The 14,515-nt window shown below is 39.4% G+C and overlaps 1 protein-coding gene and 1 pseudogene across 1 annotated transcript in view; one reads left to right on the top strand and one right to left on the bottom strand.

Annotated features, from left to right (window-relative positions):
- The window catches only part of LOC138723184 (tRNA wybutosine-synthesizing protein 3 homolog), a 299,594-nt gene that overhangs the window by 141,671 nt on the left and 143,408 nt on the right, over positions 1–14,515 (bottom strand). The gene's annotated exons all lie outside the window — the stretch shown is intronic.
- Positions 1–14,515, top strand: part of LOC138723249 (serine/threonine-protein kinase TNNI3K-like) — a 74,430-nt pseudogene that overhangs the window by 42,169 nt on the left and 17,746 nt on the right.

The raw sequence follows: 14,515 nt of genomic DNA, 5'->3' as shown, positions 1-14,515 counted from the left end.
GTGACATGTATCAGCTTATTACTACTTATACCATGGTGAGGGATTGTAGCCACAATGATTATAGCACTTTAATAAAAATGAGACCATTTTAGTATCAATTTAATTTAAGCCATAACAGCTGAACATGGCTGGAACGAGCCTTTGAGTGGCTAACCTTCATTTGATCGCTCTAAATATCTGTAAAAGTTTCTGAGAGGTGGCTTAGTGAGGAAGATGAAAGGCAGGATGGAAGCCTGGTGGTAATGGGGATGGTGTCTGCAACTTCTCTTTGTTATAAAGTCCCTTGTGAAATTTTAAAATAGCAGTCGCCTTTCATTAGAGCCACAGCATGTTAAAGGTAGAGGGAGCTTTTCATGACCCTATTCTCTGGGTAAGGGACATTCACTGAATGTGCTTTGCCTGTCTCCTGCCCTGAGCAGGAGAAGCCCTTGCAACTGGCAGGCCTGCAGAACTCCTTGTCTTTGTAAAAGCCAGGATGATTACACACTTCTGATTCTTTTCTCTTTTTTTTCATTCCATGGTATCTTGAAGAGAATGATGCTTGGTCTCACAATTTCAAACTGTGTGGGGCCTTATAGAAGATAATTAATTTCTGATTCTGCTGAACTCATTATTAACCTTCTGTCAGTTCAGCTCGGATCAGATTTATCTTGCTGTATTTCTCCAAACAGAGGCTTAAGAGTTCCTTTCTCATCTGTAGTTTTCAAATTTCAAAGTGCCATTGAGGCAGTAATAGCATTTTTGAGTCATACCTTCCAAGCTTTATTTCTGAGGGTTGTATTTTTCAGTTTAGAAAAGAAAAATCATTAACTGTAGTGTTCACTGATGGTACCAGATTGACAATACCCTTCCGGAGACTTTCTCCTGCTTTCGGATATATCCATGAACTCAGCACCAAGATGGGCATTTTGGCACTGTTTTGTCAGAAATATTTAGGCATCCCATGCCAAGAAAGGGTCTGGTTATTGATTTTTTCAGCTTCTCCATAAAAACTCTTAACCCAGGGCTTGGCTATGTGTATCATCAAGTTGGGTTTATTTAACTTCTATACAATCCTTAAGTAGATTGAAGTTGAAGCTAGGGGTCACTACATTTTATTCACATTAAGAAATGGTGACAATTTGAAAGGGTCAAATTTGAATCAAGACCACAGAAATGTCTGCAGGTATTTATGACTCACGTGTCTATATTCAACCCAGGATACAGCCTTCAAGAATCCCTCTAGTTTATCTTTCCATTTGATTTAAATTTTCATTTGACATCTGGTGGTGGTCTCAGAACAATATTGTATTCAAATCACTTAAATAGTTGAATGAAAAGTATATACAAGCGCTAAAATTATATCAAATATAAACTAATAGTATATACAAGAGCTAAAATTATATCAAATATAAACTAATAGTCTCATGGCTCTTTTAGTTTAGAATCATACATTGTATAAACCCTCTGCACCCTTATGATGAAATTTATCATCCCAAGGTTTGGGTTCAGGTGAAGGTAGAAATCTTTAAGACAGTGATTTGTAGGAGTCCTGATTCTAAGAGCTTAATTTTTTTCTGTCCTAAAAACTGGTCTCTGGTGAAATTTGTGTTCCTCACTTGATGGTTCTTCCTCATATCTACAGCTCTAATACAGGCAAGTAATGCTTTTTTGTTGAGACCATTAGCATTACATCCATTTTTTGCTTCCTCAAAAGCCATTGCCAGCTTTTTTATATACTTTTTTATATACTCTTCACTGTCCTGAATTTACCTGGATAAGCCAGCACTTTGATAAACAGCATGTAAGCATTATTGTGTCCACATTCATACACTTTCGTGCTGTAATTTACTCAGCCCTTCAAAAGCCGAGTGCCATGACGGCATAGGGACTGCTGTTTGTAAACTTTGATCTTCAGAGTTACTGAAAGCTTTTGACCTAGCTAAAGCATTTTGTGGCTCTTTCCCCACATGCCCAGCTTGTTTGAAAATCTGTGTTTGTGATGCAAATTTCTAAAAGCCTTGCTCTTTATTTGTTCTATGCAACTGGTATTTTTCTGCTTCCTCTAGTGTGTCCTTTTCTGAAAAATAAATCAATTGCAATAGCTTCTTTAAATCAGTAAATCAATTTTCAATAGATTATATAGACAGTTTTCCTGCTAAATAACATTTCACCTACATAGTCATCATCTATATTGTGGTACTGCATCTTGGATATAGTACGTCTTCCACTAGCAAACATGTAAATAGGAAGTATTTTGTCTTTGTCCCTAAGCTTGATTCTTTCCAAATTTTCTAAAGCTATAAAAGATTGTAAATGTGGCAGTAGCTCACTTTTCCAGTTATTTTTAAAGGTTTCCTCACTCATCAAGTTTCTGTACCAGGTACAGAACCTCCTCTTTTCTCTAGCAAGTATGACAGTAATTGAACAGTATCTTGCTGTTTCAGACAGATGTCCAGCTAGACCTAGTTAAGTGCAGAAGTGAGGAGATGTTATTGATGCTCTTTTCAGCTTTTCTGGTTGCTAGCATCTATTGTAGACGTCTTGTACCTGCAGCAATATGTATTTGCATTCTATGATAGTATCAGAGTGGCTTGAAAAATAATGAATTTATGTGTAAAAACACAGCGTTTTCTTTTTCTCCTAGAAAAAGTTATCCTTTCCACACTTCAGCCTATTTCTGAGCTGCCCAGAAAAGTATGGCTGATTCCTAATTTGTGGATCTGTTAGGATAAACACCTACTGCAGCTGCAGTATGCAGGATATGAGGGATCGCATCCTTGTGCAGAGCTGATCCTGCTCAGGGCAGCCTGTGCACTAAAATGTGCTAATGGATGGCTCTCACTGTCCTAACCCCCTCAGATTTAAAGATGTTCTGTTTTAACTCCTCTTAGGCATGCAGATCCTTCCCTGCTGATTAGTGTCACAGATGATACCTTCTAAATAATCCTAATTTGTGCTGCATCACTACCTCTGTATTACTGACTTCACAAAATCTTGACATACTTGAGTTGATCTTTCCAAATTGGGTTAAATGTAATGTTTTGTTTAGAACACAGACACTGAGTTCCTTTTTCACTTGGCTGCTGGCTGTGTCAGGGAATCATGCCAAGGGTTTTAGGCCAGGATATGTTGTGTTAAACCATTAAATTTGAGTTTCTGCACCTGAGCAACACCACAGTTAGGGGAGGTGTCGAAAACCTCAGTTTGTAGGGAGCTCGTTGTCACTCCTGTGCATGAGTCAAAGGACAGGTACTGGCTTGTGATTTACTCAGCCTGCTTTCTCTGCTGCATACGGTCCAGTAACATGGTTCAGAAATGCAGCTCAGGGTTTGGAAGGGCAGCATGGAAAAGTTTTTAACTGTTTTGCAAGCCAGACTCTACTGCAAAGACTGTTCTGCTCACATGCACATGCTTTTGCAGAAAAAAGGTCAATATTACAAGAAAAGTAATTTGGACACTGATGAAATCAATAAATCTTCTGGCTCATGTCAGAAGTCTGTATAGAGGAATATCCCCCTGGGATCAACGGCTGTTGCAGGATACAACCATTAATAATTTCACGCTGATACTGCAATGATCCACTGCAAGGTTAAGAATAAAGGACCTCAGAAGCTGTAAATAGAGTGAAGTGAATCAGATCACCTTTTAGTCTAACTAGTAGCTATCCTTACTTGAAAACTATTACCCTTATTTTTTGCAATTTACTGAGCTCAAACTATGGTTTCCCAACCCCTCATATCTTACAGTTCAATTTCTTTTCTACAAAACCTTCAATTGAGAGTGTCATGTTGAACAAGACACAAACCTGAACTAATTCTAAAGACTGGAAAACAAACTTAGATTCAAAATATTCTGTTCCCACACAGACAGGAGTTAAAGCACAGCATTTTTCTCACACGGGGGATTATTTTTCCACCATCACGCTTAGTATCTTGTTCATTCTAGTCTGCAGATATTAAAACAAAAAAAAAGAAACATTTTAGTCGTCGTTCAGCTTAGGACTGAGACCTTACATGAGTCTACAAACACAGTCCTCTGCTGTTAGAACCAACCAGTTCAGAGTCTGCCATGTATAACATGGGCTATTACTTTGGCACTAGCACATAGATTGCAGTTGAAACACCACTATATATTAACGACTTTAAGGAACAGGTAATCTTTCCATCTTTTCATAGCTTACCTTCACTTTAAATGTTGGAACTGAAACCAATATCTATCAACATCTACCATTTTCACTCTTCACCTTCTCTCCTGGATTATCATAGGACTTTTATTCTCTCTTAATATGAAGTAGGTGCCTTCCAAAACAGCTATGTTCTCTCTCTTTAGACAAGCCTTGCATTTTTTCACCTCATGACCATAGTGTAGATGCTCACCTTAGTTTTTAGCCACTGTAAACCCTAATTCCAATTTGAAGTCAAACAGTGTATGGATTATGTTCCTAACTGCTTAGTGATCCCCTTTTTTTTTCTTATATTAAGCGTTAGGTGGTTGTGTTCAGCTTTCCATGTTATAAACAACTCCATCAAACCTTGTGAGCATGAGTCACTTCAGTTTTCCCACGTGAAAGTCCTATAGTTCACATGGAAGGCAATGTGAAAATTGCACAATCCTAAGAATGCAACTGTCTCTCTTTACGGTGTGCAAGAAAACTACAGTTACGGAACATCTTAAGCAGTAGTGCAGAGACTGCACCAAGATTATTACACTGAATGCATCCTCTCGGTTCTGAGAAAGACCTCCAAAATCACTGGCCTGGCCTTTCCAGCCTGCAGAACCAAGACAGAGATGCTGCTTCATTGTTGTCCATTAGCTGTCATCTGCAAAAAGCGCTCATATTTACTGTATAAGAAAAGACAAGTCTTTCTATAGCTAGTTCTGGGAGTGAGTAGCTAGAATTTATTTGTATATGGGGAGGCAGCTCTCAGTTCTGATAACTATATGCTGTCAAATGTGTCAGCATGATGATAAAACGACACATCATTTGGTATACTCGGTTATATGAAGAAGAGGAACAGGAAGTAAGTGCATTTGAAAGGCATTTATGGATCCATAGAATAGCAAAAGCCCATATGTGTATAAATATGCATATAGATATTTACTCAATATTCAGGGAAGTAACGAATTCCCTTAGCAGATCTCTATGCAGTTTGTTGCATGAAAGGCTGCTTGCATGCTAAGATATTAAAGGGAGATCCCTAGAAAGCTACAGTTAATGAAAAGATAAAACAGTTAAGCTGGGAGGGAACTCGAGTATTCTCTAATCCAAAACCTTCCTCCAAGCTGGACTGACTTCAAAATTAAATGCCTGTATGAAATCAAGTAACAGTATACAAAGCTAGCTTCAAACCTTATCTCTGGCAGAATATTTCAATTTGTATGGCAAAACCTACCAGTCGATTAGACTAAGCCCCTTACAAAATACAGAAGAGAAGGCATTTTGGACTAGATTCAGTTTTGGTCATTTTGATGGACAGCGCTTCAATCTTTTACTTCCCTAACCCTCAGAAAGGAAGCATCGTGGAAACGGAAGGACTGCTGCCAATAGCTTTAATTTCAAGTTCCACAGCCCAGTGAAAGGCCATGAAATGGGGACTGGTATTAGGAGGAAGATGTATTTTCAAGATTAAGGGTTTGAAGATTCACTAAGTGCATTCACAGTGTCACAGTGCTCATCAAATCAGTAGTGTCTTCCTAATGCCCAGGGAATGTGTCTATCTTTGACAGATGTAACCAAGAATGTCAAAGAGACCAATTTGATTTAACGCTTACTGCCATTCACTGGGGATAAAAAGACAAAACCAATCTTTTCTTTTTCTTGTTCCCTTTTTTGGTACATTAAGGATTGAGCACATAAAAAATAAAATAAGATTTTTTTTTTTAAAAAGCCTGTATACCTGATAAAGCCTATTAGTCCCAAATGGTTTAGTTCCACAACATATTGACAAGCATAAGCAACTTACAAAACTGCCTTAATTTGTAGTGCTACGTAAGATAACAGAGTTGGCATAAAAGAAAGTATTATCTCCTCCAACTCTTCCTGTGCTTCGTAACTGTTTGCTCTTTTTCTCTACACATTTGGCAAAGTAAATATTATTTGAATTATCTCTCCGGAATTAACATGCATTTAAGCTAAAACAATTGTTGCTAATGGGTCTAATTGACCCATTTCACAGAGCCCGACAGTGGAAGACAATTCGGAGAGAAGGTGGCTCGCTCTCAAGCGGTGCATTGCATCCCCCTCTAGTGACCGCTCTGCAGATAAACCTCGGTAGCGCCGCCGGGAAGTTTGGGGTTGTTTTCAGGAACCAATGCAGTTCACGGAAATTATCCCCAGGAATTGTCAAAATTTCCTTATTGCACGCATTTGACTAATATATGAAGACTATAGGCTCCTAGGATTTATCATTATTTATAATGTTGGCCAGCTTAGAGGATAAATTCAGAATGGGACAGTTCAGTCAGGTTGTTTAATTACTTACAGGGGGGAAATGTTGTTTTCATTGCACAGCACTTTATGAGACGCCTGCCTTCCATCTTAATTCAGGAAAAAATCAGAGGGTGCAATTTTGAAAATTACCATAAATACCTGGGCTTATTTCCCAACCCACTCTAATAAACTAGTTCATTTCCAAGACCTTTGAGGTTTAGTTTTTCTGTGGACATTAACCTAGTCTCGGTTTGTATATTATCAATTTTCTGCAAATACCTCCATTCCAGTGCCCTTTTGTTAATAATTCGAACACTTGTGCACATGCATCTTATGGATAAATCTGAGTGGATAGCAGAAACTCAGAAAAAAAGACCTTTACTTCTTGCTGTTGTGTCCTTCTTCCAAAGTAGAGTTGAGATACTGAGGTTTGAGAAGACACAAAATGTCTGGAGTATTTATAAAATATGTGTAAGTAGAAGATCATCTGGAAGACTGTATGAGCTTTTTAGAATTTCTGACCAGGGCTGATGAGAAGAATTTTGTTTTGTCGATCACTGTGGTGACGTGGCAGTTGTACATTCATTATGTTACAAATTTAATGCAGCTAAAAGCCTTCCAGAGATGGCTACGTATAAATAGTGTAGGTTATGCTATAACTGTTCAGAAGGTTACACCAGTGCATTCGAACAACCCTTTGACTCCTTGACCATCAGAGCAGGGTAACTATCTCAACAATGAGGAACAAGTTGTCTTTTTCTAAAACATATGATCCAGTTTAGCCACAACTCTTAAAATGGAGTGAGAACTTAGAGGAATTGCATGTCCTGTGTTACATGGGAGTTCAGGTCAGATCAATGCTGTGGACCTTCATCTGTAAATCCACCTGCTAGTAGCCATTGCAGATTTGTTCCTCGTTGTCTTTTTTACTAAATCCTCATCCAGTCTTGTTCTAAATGTCCCTCATTCAAGAGGGAACTCATCAGAGTGGCCACTCTGGCATGGGACCTTGTCCTTCACACCCAGTCTCTGCCCAGGAACCTGAGACAGCTGGTAGGAGGCTCTGTCATGCAAAAGACTGTCAGAAAGAGGCAGGTTGGTGATGTGTTTCTGTGTACTTGACTGCTTTATTGCACAGCCACCAATTCTGTCAAATGCCAAGATTCTAGCCAGGAGTGCTACACCAATGTTTCTGGAGAACTGGAAGCCAAATTACATCTGAGGTGGCCCCCACATCCCCCAGGCTGCTCTGCCTGGCTCTGTGAACAAGGATAAGGCATAGCCATTATTAAGTGGCAGGGGATTATTTCAGTTCTCAGCTCCAGGTGCTGGCTTCAGCCTTGTTTTGTCCAACTGTCTGTGCCACTCTGAGAGACAAAAAGATGGGAAAATGCAGTCAAGGGCTGGGTTGGGTGGATGGACAACAGAGCCAGCAGGTGCATGTTCACCCTCTGGTGCCACAGCTTGCTACCCACAGCCATTGGACCTGGAGTGCTGGGAACAGGCACTGGTGCCAGAGAACTCATGAGTTCAAAGGAACCACTGCTTTAACCAAGGGTACACTGAACCAGGATGAGTCTGCTTGAATGTTTCTCCGCGTGTGGAGGAAGAAAGCAGCATCTGACACTACCCAAGTCCTCAACGAAAGCGCTACAGAGCTGCTAAGCACTCAGTTCTCAACTCCTGATTACCTTTCTTTATATATGTACCTATTTTTGTGACTGGCTTTCTGCATTACCTTACAGGGCTTTTGAAGGGAGTTTGCTTGTGAGCCAAATGCCGTTAAGCTGGCTGTCTCTCTCCAGGACACTGATGACAACCCTCCAGCACAGCCAGGGCTGCCCAGCCAGGGGCTCCAGCAGCCAGAAGGGTGACAGGGCGAAAGGGCCCCTGTGCACTGGCGGCAGCCCCAGGGCTGGGCAGTGAAGAGCAGGGCATGAAAGCCCCTCTGCCACAGTGCAGGGGAGATGAGCATGATATAAAAAGGATAAGAAATATTTACAGTCTTGTGTGGCAGTATTTTTGTAGTTGTTTTATTCATACTTGGAAGCTTATTTTTTAAAATCCTTCAATTAATAGAATGGACACATACGTAGGGTTAGATTTCCTCTCAGATGTTATCCATATCCCTCACTGTCTTTGAACAAATCATATGTAAAAAAAGCTGAGTTTTCTTCCCATTACCTTCAATAAACAGGTTTAAACCACCGTGCAAATCCATAACTCACCTCTTTGGTTCAAGTAGTTTTAGGATAAATCCAGCAGGTTTAACTTTAAGCCTCCAAATACCTGTGCTGACAATCTGAGGTGACATTGTGGTTATTCAGTTCTTTACATTCACCGAGGCTTGCAGTTGCTATGGTTTCAAAGATTTCCCTGAAACCAAAACACTTCTACAGGTGTCCATACAAGTAATTATATTTGGTAAATAATTTCTCTGATCTCTAGATGTCCTGACAAGAGATTGCCCCAAATATGACTGACCAAACAGGGTTTTTCCTTCCTAACTCCAGATACCATATCTGGGGCAAAGATGAAGACTTCGTATTGAAATAAACACCTAACAAATGCATCAGGCATGAATTTTCCATTTCCCTGTGATTTCTTGCTGTCTGCTGTTCAGTTAGAAGCCACGAGCCTGAGCCTCACACCAGCTGCAGGGCACCTGAGATCCAGGCCATTTCCCATGGTGCACAGGCAGTTCCAGCTATAGCAGCTGGAGTTAGGATGAGCAGGGGTAGGGAACAGACACAGGGAAGCTCTGCAGCCTTCACATGGTAACTCCAGCATTTCCCATTCCTGTCTGCAAAATTCTGCTTGGACAAACCACAGCTCCAGCCACAGACCTGCGCAGCACAGGCTCAGCCCTCCACAGAGCAATTGTTTCCATCAAGTAATGACAAAAAATGTGTATTTCACTGACAATAAGAGGAAACATTAAAAATTCTCTAAGCGTTCCTGACTCTTGAAGCAGATGCAAGTCTGGCACTTTAGCTGAGACCCAGTTCAGGTCCAGAGTGGCTTGGCATGCATCATCAGTTGCACCCTATGAGGTCGCAAAGATGTGATAGAAACCAACATTGTAGGAGTGGAGCAAGACTGAAATCCTGTCTCCAGCAATGCCAAGAGACCAATCTCCATTAGTGCAAGCAGGGAGAAGTTTTCATCCTAGATGCTGCAGTAAGATACAGGATGGATGACGTGTCTTTTTGTCGTAAAGAAATTTAGATATTTAAAAAATGAAGTACCTTTGCCTCTTGAAAGAAACACTTCCATTAATAAGTGTGGTCATTCAGCTGAATAGGACTCCACATTGTATCATTATTTTTTTCCCCAGCTTAATGGATTTTTTATGTCTTCCAGTGATCCATTCTATTTGGACTCTTCAGATCATTTCCTTCCTTTCTATATATCAGCATAAATTAGGAATTACCACTATTAATTTACACTTACGCAAGCCTTAAAAGAGAAAAGAGTCAGTCCATGTATTTTTATTGAACAGTCACCACTGTGTTTACATTCAAACATCATCCTTTTCACCTCATCACTGCGATTCAGTGTGCTTATTGAATAAAGCTGCTATACTTGATCTAGAAATAATTACAGGAATTGTTGCAATCTAGTAGTGATTAGAAAATGACATTCTCATTTATGAGGCTATTGCATTTGCCTCCTCAGAGTTAATGCATACTTTCTAACAATATATATGAGATGTAGTTACAAGTGTTTTATCTATAGACATTTAACTGCTTAAGCAGGTGATCCTAACTCCTCAAGAGTTTACCTATGAACAGAAAACTGTAAAGTTTTCACCATCTTTAGGAAACTGCATAACAATTACCTTTATTTTTTTCCCTCAGTCACAATATTCTCCTGTACGAGGATGGTCATGCAGTTGTTGCTGATTTTGGAGGTAAGGGGTCGTCAAGAAATATTCATAAATGAACTTCAAATTCACTAACACTAAACATGTGTTTACTAGAAAATGACATGTATCTCAAAGCGTAGCGTATAACACCTTCAGTACATTCATGCAAGGTCTTCTCATTCTTAGATGGGCTGCTTTTCTGACATTAAATAAGACTGGCAGGCTTCTGTGGGACTGTATTTTAAAGCAGGGCTCAGTGACTGTGGTGACTCCAGATACAGTTACATCAACCAGTACAAATAACCACACGGTCACAAATTCTGGGCTGGATCCTCAGCTTTTGTAAACAGCTACTAAAGTCAATGGAGCTTTGTAGATTTATGCCAGTGCTGAATTTAGCAGGCAAGTTTCAGAATCTTCATTGTCTGTACACACTCTTGTTGAAAAAGAGCTATCACAGCTCATCTGCACTTTCCAAACACCAGGGATAGTTAAAAAAAGAAAACCAACAAACTTTTTATCAAGATTTATGTATAATGAGGTGGGTATCAGTATTGGCTTAACAGTAATCTTTTTGTTGTTCTGTGTGTTTCAGAATCTAGATTTTTGCAATCCCTGGATGAAGACAATATGACAAAACAACCTGGGGTTTGTTTCTTGTTTTGTTCTACATAATTAGTATAAACCATACAGCAAAGTTAGGAGTATAGCATTTCATCTCTTGTAATGTTTCTCTGTGACGTTTTCTTTTCCTTTAAGCCTTTTCAATAGAAGAGATGAGTGAATATATAATAGATACAAGAGAAAATAATATTTTTTAAGTTGTCTTTGGAGCTCTATTGTGCCCCATCCTCATACACAGTTTGCTGGCATGTGGTTCCTATTTCTGGTAGGGAATTGATTGTTAGACAGTGATTCTCTTTCAGAGTTATTTTCTCCATTACAAGCCCATCACTCACAGAGAGTCAACTTTGCAAGACAGTACCGTTGTCTTCATAAGTTTTAATCCAGATGGATTCTGTGTTTTCACTCCATGGTCATGACAGTTTGCATCACCTTAATTGCTAGTTGTGGAATAGGGTGGGTGATGCCAAAACAGGGTTGGTCAATCTCCTTTCTAACAATCTCCTTTCTAACAAATTATAACGCACACTCACTGTGTGAGGAGTGACTACTGCTGCTGCAGATGTGGGTCCTGCAGGATTTGATGACATCTCAGTGGGAAAGACTGTCTTGTAAAGAATGTAGATTATGTTAATGAGGTAAAAGGAATCTGCAAAAACACCTTGAACTCATCACTCCAGTGAGAGGCTGGTTGTTTGTGAAGCAGCCTCAGAACTGGGCTTCTGCAGGAAGCGGCGAGGTCCAAGAGAAAAGGTACCAGCCCAGTGCAGTTGTCAATTTTTTCCGCCTGCTAGCTGGAGTGTTAATTAATTGGTGTTAGAAGGCATGCTTGGTCCTGATGACATGGTATCCAGACCTTGAAGCTGGGTGTTCTGATTTTGTTCTAGTATTGCTCTCATGTTTAAAGTCTGGTCAGGTGGGCTTTACAGGGCTGAGACAGCTACCATACTAATGTTGTTATGTATAGTGTGCAATAATACACTGCCTAGATTTTGCAAGCTAAGGGAAAAAATTCCTGGCAACTTTACCAGTTATTTTGTGGTGCCACGGAGGAAAGGGAATAGGAAAAGAAGAAAAAACAAATAAACTAATGCAGGAAAATGTGCATAAGTGAGGAAGCAAACACTGTTAATGTATTCTTTATGTTTCCTGACATGCAGAACCTACGCTGGATGGCCCCTGAGGTGTTCACCCAGTGTACCAGGTACACTATAAAAGCCGATGTTTTCAGCTATGCTTTGTGCCTCTGGGAGCTATTAACAGGTGAAATTCCATTTGCTCACCTGAAACCAGGTAAGATACTCAATGAGTTAATACTTAAACTTCTCTGAATGTAGAGAAGTAGCTACATTGTATGTACATTTTCACATTTGTGTTCCTTTTTCACCGGTCCTTGTTTCACGGCCACTTAACTGAAGATCAAAACTTACATTCCTGGGAGCAGTTCCAGTACAGCATCACCTACATTACCTAAACTTTCTGTAAGATTACTGTTTCTAATATCAGCTGCAGTTAATTTTGAATTAGCCAGTTTACTCTGTTCATACTGTGGTCTAAGTAGACCTAGAAGACTCGAGAGTAGTTAAAGCTCACTTGGAGCATCACAAATTAAATAAAAGGGATAAAAAGTTATACAGGAGTACTGTTTCTCCCCCTGCTTCTCCCCTCATTTCTTTTAAATATATTACATCGACTGAATTACAGGGTCCCTTTTCCTGAATTCTCGGGCTTGTTGCAGCTTTAGAGACAAGCATTTTATGTCCCTTCTTTCTCTGCTGAGACACTGTGCCTAGGGAAGGGCTCTTTCCTTGTCCTCCACTGGAGTGATGAGTCCTTCCTTACCTCCAGAGCACCAACAGTTTATTCGAATCCTATCATAAAACATATTTCCAAAGATTGTGTCGGTGCCCACAAACATGGGGATGCAGTTTTCCCAAATGCTCACATTTGATCTAGGCTATTCTCCTTAATGTTTTTGGTCCTCTCAGTGGCCTAAGTAAGTGTAATTTTCCCTCTTCCATGGATAAGTAAGCTGAGACTTTGTACAAGGTAGTTTTACATACTTTTTATGTACACAGCTGATTTTTCAGATGTAAGAGTCATGATTCACAGCTAGTTCCTCGTCTTCTGTGGTACCTCCAACTACTGCTCATAAAAGATATATTTACACACACAACAAAACCCAGATACTGAATGTGCACATCTGAATTATATATAATTCTGCAAAAAGCAGCTTTGGGGGTGTTGTATGTCTTATAGTCTATGTATAAGCCCTGAAGTTATGATATATGCTCACATTATGACTATTCAATTAAATACAAATCTCATCTTTTTCTCAAAGTAATGTATTGCAGGGCAAAGGGTTTTCTTTATGAAAATTTTGTATGTTATCTGCAGAACACTAATTATGCATCACTGACATTTTTTTCTGGTTTACAGTCACCTCTGTGCTGGCTTAGATGTCTAAGAAGCCATTCTGGTGAAGTTCATTGAAATAATTAGGTGTTGAAAAGAATATCTGAGTATAAAATTTGATTATAATGACAACTAGATATTGTCCATTGAAATAAAAGTAGTTACCTTATTAAAAGCAATTTTGTGTTTTCTACTGAATCTAGTACAGTACCCAATTATATAAGGATATGCTCTATACTAAGATATCCATTCATCAAATTTCTATTTGATGAACATTAATAAACATTTTTATAGGTATTGAATCAAAGTCACTACTTAATTTATCAAATAGAATATCTATTAAAACAGGTGGTGTCTCAATTAAATGACTTCAAATCCTTAAGTCAAACATGATGCTTGTTGAGGTCCGCATCATGCACTCATATGGAACCAAACCCTGCAGCGTATCTTCTAGTTAGCAAGAAAATCTACTGAATGTGCTCAATGATCACCTGTAAAATAGACAAGGTGAAAAAGACATAAAGAATGGTGGTTCTGAGAAGTCACTGGAGAATGTAAAATTTAATATTTATGAACCATAGACTTTACTTCTTTGCTGAAGGTTTTACAGTCAGAGAGTTTGCATATACTTCAAATATAGCAATTAGGCAACAGGTTGATACTTAATTTTATTAGCAGATCATTATACTATTAAGGCTCAGGCCACACAGCAAGTGTCATTCAGGTTTGTAGACAGTTTAGGAAACAATTGGGATTAACAACCAAGCTGAGACTGTGTAAGTGTGGAGCACAAATACATGTGCACAGAAGGCACAGGAGCTGTATTTCATAAACACTGTGTCATCTCAGCACAGTTGTGCTTACAAAAGCAAAGCAAGAGTGTTTTTGCAGATAGGTGCATTGGATTATTTGTTTGATCTGCCTTTGTTGTCACTGTTTTCTTTTGGGGTCTGCATATATGTGATGCAAGTTCTTCAGCAGATGTGCCGATGTGTTCGTTGCTTGAGCTGTAGGTGAGATGTGTGGGTCTGTCATCAAGTTAGAAAGCCATGAATGGTTTCCAGACCAATCCCATCCTGTTTTCCTGAGAACTGTGGCTCAGTTCTCTGCTTGTGTGCTATGTATCCCATGCACGCTTGCACAAGGCTTCAGTGCAAAGGCATCCTTCTATGCTCTAGGCAGAGTCTGCATGCAAA

The sequence above is a fragment of the Phaenicophaeus curvirostris genome, chromosome 8 (assembly GCF_032191515.1).
Source record: "Phaenicophaeus curvirostris isolate KB17595 chromosome 8, BPBGC_Pcur_1.0, whole genome shotgun sequence".
Taxonomy (NCBI): Eukaryota; Metazoa; Chordata; class Aves; order Cuculiformes; family Cuculidae; genus Phaenicophaeus; species Phaenicophaeus curvirostris.
Note: the sequence above shows the minus strand (reverse complement) of the source record. Positions and strands in the feature narration are given on the sequence as shown.